Raw genomic sequence first — 7226 nt, forward strand, 5'->3', positions numbered from 1 at the left:
CACTTACTTGATCGAGTAAGTAACCTACTCGATCGAGTGCCCCTTACTCGATCGAGTGTCACACATACTTGATCGAGTACCCATCAGATAGACTACTGATTCGTATAAAAACATACTTACTCGACAGAGCAAGCCCCACTCGATAGAGTACCCATAGACATTGAAAATCGTAGTATTACAACATCCATTTTCTTTCTTTTAAAACAACACAACCTCATTCTCAAATCCACCTACAACCGACATAGCCAAGCAAGAGACACGACGACGGTGAGGCTAAGCAGTTCAGGCGATGGCGGGGAGGTGGCTTGGTGACCCTGTGGTGGTCGAATAAGAGAACAAAAACATAAAACAAAATAAGGGAAATAATAGAAGAAGAAGAAGAAGGAGGAGGAAGAAGAAGGAAAGGAAGGGGGTGGTTTACGGTGGTGCGACGAGGACACGGTGGTCATGGCTTGTACTAGGCTTGACGGAAGGAGGAAGGAACATGGGTAATGTGAGGCGAACAGGAGGGCGGTGGAACCAGGGAAAAACAGAAGAGGAGGAGTTCCTGATGGCTGGCGGCAGCAAGTGCCAGTCAAAGGTGAGTTGTATAATGTTTACGGTAGTGCGTAGAGTAGGTTTAACGGTGTCGATTGTTTGATCGACGGTGGTGATTATAATAATCGGGTTTGTGCTATTTGATTTTTGTTGTTAATGTCGATGGTGACGACATTTGGGTAGAAAAATGGTGGTTGCAAGGATGATGGTGGTTTGTTGTGTCACGGGGCTGACTCGAGGTTGTTTGGTTATGCGAGAATCAATAGGGACGATGGCGTGACTAATTTTAGGAATGGGAAAAGCGGGACGGAGGGCGAATGGTAGCATGGTGGTGTTTGGCGTTGATTTGGGTTGTGGTAATGTCATGGTAGTTGTGTTTGTGTGGGTGATAATGTAGGTGGTGAATGGTGGTGACTGGTAAATAGAGTCGTGAGGTGGTATTTGATGGTGGCAATCGGAAATGGTGGTGATTGGTGTAGTGTACGATTACGACGAATCGTTTCGGGTTTGTTTTTTAATTGGTTTACAGGGAACAGAGGTGAAGGTGAAGGAGGATGGTGAGTTGAGTACGGTTTAGACATCGTATCGGGTTTTCTAAAGGAGTTTAAGGAATGTGGAGATGGTGATGGGTGAAGAAAGGTGGCGATGGTGAAAGGCTATTTATAGGAAGGAGGAGTAAAGAAGGATGGCGATTGAACAATGTCTTAAGAAGCAACTTGCAGACATTTACAAATTACTACTTGCACAGTTGCACTACCACTTGCAAACTACGTAAATATGGGCGGCAAATCTCAATAAATAAATACACATTTAAAACAACGGGTCCGAAATAGTCTGTAAATTAAAAATAGTGGTTAATAAATTAACCTTGATTAAAATTCTGACAGTGTTAAAATATCACATGCCGAGTTTGAAAAGCGTAAACTATTTCACAAATAAAGAATAAAATAAATTGAAACATAATCGGATAAGTTTAAAGCGGAAATAAATAATAAATTATGACATTATGTCAAAAATGTAAAGCATGGTAATTTTTTTATACGAAATTAGAAAATTTGATTTTCATAATCGTCGAATTCTATTAGTTTGAAAATACTTATAATTAGTATTATTTTATTACTTTAAATTATGAATTGAACTTAAAGTTTATTTTTAAAATTTAAAATAACAGTTCCAAATATTGGAAAATTTTCATGATCAAATTTTATTAAAATAAAATATATAAAAATAGTGATCAATTAACACGGGGTGTTATAGACATACCCCCTTAGAAAAAGTTTCGTCCTCGAAACTTGTAGATAAGAATCGGATAAAAAGGTTTGAATTTCCTAAATTTCTTAAGCTGCGAAAAATAAACAAACAAACAGGCTTAAGAAAATCGAATTCCTTACATTCGTAAGGGTGAGGCTGAGCGAAATGGGCTCGAAGGTTATCACTTGTTATGGCAATTAAGAGGTTCCCTATTTCCACAATTTCCATCATTGGATAGGCTTTTAACATATACGGGTTAGTTAGCGTCTAGTTTCCTTTATTACTATTTCCAACGGACACCTATCCTACTCCAAACCATTTCCAACGGCTCTGGTAGAGTAACTTTCCTCTTTTATAAAAACTCAATTTCCTAACATCATACTTACTACATCATTCTTATTTCTTCTTAAATCCCAAAATCTCAAATGAATTGGACTCCATCAACTTCCGACGAGGCTAACCCACCCGACGAGCTACACGAGTCCATTAAGAAGTCTCTCAATGAGTTGAAGAATTTTCTCAATCTGCTAATGGTCGTGTTGGTTGTTATGTTTGCTTTCTTTGTAATGCTATTCGTCCATCTATGCTAAATGATTGTAATAATCACCAATAAATAAAATGATGGATCGTTATTGATATAGGGTTCTAATTCTTGATAATCATATTTTTATACACTTTATTTGAATATTGGTATAGGACCATATCACTCATATCCTTAATAAATTAAGCGGATACATTCTTAAACTCAAATATCATGTAGCACCTTAATCGTGATTATTATCTCACTAAACACCCATATATTATCAACTATCTCCAAATTACTCATAACTCCCGATAATAATTATCACCCGATTTTACGCTTCACTAGTCAGATCTCACTCTTTCACTGCTCTCTTAAATCTCAAATAGTCATTTCAAGCCAGCAATCACTTATCCATATACTTTTACCATCTTGCTTTTCAAGATTTCTTCCAATTATTATACGAGTATTAGCTTCCCTATATAAAAGAATAGGTACTAAGTAAAGTCTTCACAATTCTAATACTCCTTATTTTACTCCTTTCTACGTATTCCAAAAATTTTCCTTCGGTTTCACAAAATTCATGTTGGTGCATACGTTGAAAGGGTAAGTCATTATGAGGAAAATATAGCTTTCATTAGTCATCAAATTCCCTTGTTTTTCATCCGACTAAGGGTAATACTAACACAAAGTGTCATAACGAGGTTGTTAGATCGAGCACCATCGCTATCGATGATAAGGAGTATATTAGGTATGGGTATAGACTTGCGGCGTTCTCAAATTGCTTTAGAGGCGGATATCACAAGAGGTATGTGCCTAATTGATTCCTAATATATCATTGATGTACTATTTTGCCAAGTATTAACTTATTTGCTTATACTTTTTACAGAGACAATGCGCCAGAAACGGGAAGAGTTAGGGATCTTAGAGGATGAATTGGTGAAGCTATTTGGTCATTTGGAAAAGTTTATCAAGTGGACTGCCTTGGTTGATTTGGACTCAGTTGGTAGAAGAGTATTTGTCGGAGATTACGACAATCTTAAGTTTATGTACATCTATTATGACCATCTATTGAAACAAGCTTATGGGAGTAGGGTTCATCATCCTCGTAGGAGGATTAAGTCTTAGTACCTTGTATAAGTACTCCTGATGTAACAAGGCTTATTTAGACCATCTCTTAGACATTTATTAACTGTGCTATTTATTATAGGTTTGGCTAACACCATGCATAACATGAAAGAGCCATTAACAGTATGCATAACACGAAGGAATAAATAATACTATGCATAACATGAATAGTTAACACTATACATAACATGAAGGAATAACTAACACTAGGCATATCATGAACAAGAAATATACTATACTTAACTATATTATCGAAAATAATATTGAACACATGTCATGCAAGCAAGCATAATGGTGACTATTCTGTCATAACGACTTAACTACCCTTGGTAAAGTTCTACCCCATTAAATTATTCGGTAAAACTTATTTGTTTCTAGGTGATCTCTCATATTTAGTGATCAAAGTAGTTCTAGTTATTAACAAATTATTGAACCTATAAGTCAGACTATTCCCGGGGAGTCCCTTGTTAGGTAATTGAGACTAAATTCTCTTTTACGGTCACAAGGTCGCTCTGATACCAACTGTAACAACCCGGATTTTCACAAGACTTAATTAAACTAATGGCGAAAAATTAACTAAGTCTAATAAACAAATTATACCAAATCCGGATCGCTATGGATCTCTTATGCATGACTGATTAAATTAGTCATTATACAAGTTACAAATCAACAATTTAGACAATATTAAAATCTCTCCTAGATTCCCATAGTGCCTATAAAGGTTCCATCTCCTAATCAACTTGGTACCTGAAAAAATATAACAACAACACTGACACGGCTGTCGCAACCCTATCAAAAATAAACCAAGCGGCTCAAATAATAAATATAGTAGAGGTAAGTTGGGTATCGTACTCCACAGGAAGGCTATTATATCTACCTGCTATCTAAGTCTGTCATGGTAATAATTGGGTGTTTGAATTGTTTTCTAATCAACTAAATGAGATTAAAAGAGAGAAGCAGGGCAATAAGAATAAAGAGAACTAAGCTGTGATCAAATAAAGAGAAGAAATGCTAGGACGTCGGTTCACCATGGTAATTAGTCAATTCAGTCATAAATAGCTGAGTCGGTCTAATGTGAGAAGGGTAAAGGAAAGGTCCTCTCGGTCCATTTTCTGCCCTAAAATACAACTAACTTAGCTCTCGCCCTCATTAGTGTAGTTTACTGTTCATAACAGGTCTATTCATTCCAATCTCTCGATCTAGGTATGAATTTAACCAAATTAATTGATTTAGAAGCGTGCACTCAACTAAACAATTACAATTATATTGTCATAAAACAGTTCTCACATGTAAATCTCCTAATCCATTCACAACATCATTAATTCACTACCATGACTCCATAATCCTAACATAGAAGGAATTTGCTACTCATAGTTATAATGAAATAAGCAATAATAATAATAATGGATGAAATAACATGAGACATGATATAAGGACTATTGAAAGGAATTAACATAAACTAAACAATAACAATAATTAAAACAGTAATTAAGGGTGAAGATTAAAGGTGCAAAGACGAATTAAATTAAATTAAAGGAATAAGAGAGATTACAAAGTTAAGAATCCGACAAATAATCAAAGCAACGAACGAACAAAGGAGAGGAAATAAAGTGTCTGCTTAAGAGAGTAATTAAGAGAAAAAGTATCTGATTAGGAAGAAGTGTTTTGACCTAATCATGTCTTCACCTTATATAGGGAAGATATTTATTAACAAAACTAAGATATTAAATAAATTTACACGAAATAAAAATCCCGTGTAAGATAGAAATCCACTCGATCGAACCAATTAAATCTACTCGATCGAGCAAACCTTCAGCCAAACCTCTCGATCGAACAATTAAAGCCTTCGATCGCGAACCTTAAAATTAGCACCCTTCGATCGAGTTCAGTAGGGACTCGATCAAACACTCGTGACCACCCATTCCACTCGATCGAGCAACATCACCATTCGATCGAGCACTCAGCCACTGAAACTACTCGTTTTCTTCATTGGTTAGCTTCTGAGACTCCTTCACCCTTCCCGAGGCATAATACTTCTGCTCAAAACCTTCCATCTCCATAAATGCATGCTAAAAGGACTGGAAAAAGGCACGATTCCACTACTTTTGTGTCCGTTCCCGCAAATAAGGCAAACCAAACCAAAGTAGGCATTTTGCAATACAAAACTGCGAAAATGACCTAAAAATGCGTGCATAAAATACCAAAAAGGACTATATAAAATGCACGTATCAAACACTCTGAGCGCGAGCAACCTAACCGTTCTATTAACATCCTTAATAATTAAAAAAAAAGCATGCGAATTACATCAATAATGCGTAAACGAGAGTCACACAATACACATAACACATAAATTAATATTTTAGTTTGCTTAATCATGTGGGTCGATAGAACGAATAAAATAAAATTCGGTGGTAGCCATTTGATTTTAAAACTCATTTTTCACATAAGCATTCAATATACACACGAGTCGTGGCTCCGTAGTGTATAAATATACATGCCCGGCTTGCATCTCACCTGACATATACAATTATCTACCATACTCGTAGACCGTACCAATCCTAAGATGGTTTACATCTCACACCATAGGGCTCGGCAGGGCCAGACTCCTTAGTATAAATCAACTTACTTATCTGATAGCATAAAGGAGTGAACTGCAAGTGACCTGATAGCCCACAAGTCACGGCACCTCGCACATGTAATACTACGGTTTTCCATGTCTATGGGTACTCTATCGAGTGGGGCTTACTCTGTCGAGGAAGTGTGTTTTTACGCAAAACAGTAGGCTGTCTGTTGGGTACCCGATTGAGTATGTGTGACACTCGATCAAGTAAGGGGCACTCGATCGAGTAAGTCACCTACTCGATCGAGTAAGTGAGTCTTACGGGTTATTTTAGCCGGGTTTTGTTAATAACGCATGATTAGTATAAAAGGTTTTCGTCATTCTTTTTAATCACTTTTGCTTTCTAAAACCTTTCAAAAAGAAAAAGAAGTTACGTAGTTCTCATTCTTCGCATTGTTAACAAATCCCAAGGGCTAGGATCGTCGAATTGTCTTGTTCGTTACACCGTTGAGATCGTCGTGTCAAGGGTAAGCTTCTTGTATAATTTTTATAATGTTTCGTTGAGTCGTTAAAACCCTAATTGGGTATATTTGGGGGTTTTGGGTGTATTGTGTTGATTAGGTGATAATTATATGAATATGTGTTATAGGAGAAGGATTTGTAGAGGAACATTTCTGATTAGCTGCTGTGACGGTCTTGTGGTTGCTATTGCAGGTAGGATTTCCCTACTCGGTTATTGTTTACATTGTATTTTTGGTGGTTGATCATTGTTGTCGATTTATATCATATCAGATTTGGTAATTAGTAATTGTTGTGGTATAATGTGGTTGGTTGTATAATTGTCTGTGGTTTGCGAGGTGCGTCCTCGGCTGAGTGGAGTCACTTGCGGGAGTGGCTTCATGCCCTTGATTCGCCCTATGTGGAATCCGCCACAGAGGGGATGTGCACATTTAGGAACTTGGGTTATCGCTCGGATGAGATAAGCGGGGCTTAGCTGGGAACGGCTGCGGTCCCCTACTGGCGGTGTGGAATACTTGTTGTGATGGGTATTCTGGCAGGACTACACACTTTAGTGTGTAGTCAGGTGCGTGGTGATATGATGGAGAATGGTTGGTTGGATTGGATTGTTGTATTGCTTTTGTTGTTTTGTTTATGTAAACAGTAACTGACCCCAGTTTAAATGTTTTGAAAACTATGGTGATCCATTCGGGGATGGTGAGCAGGTATTGA

The sequence above is a fragment of the Silene latifolia genome, unplaced genomic scaffold (genome assembly GCF_048544455.1).
Source record: "Silene latifolia isolate original U9 population unplaced genomic scaffold, ASM4854445v1 chrun_scaffold_16, whole genome shotgun sequence".
NCBI classification, from domain to species: domain Eukaryota; kingdom Viridiplantae; phylum Streptophyta; class Magnoliopsida; order Caryophyllales; family Caryophyllaceae; genus Silene; species Silene latifolia.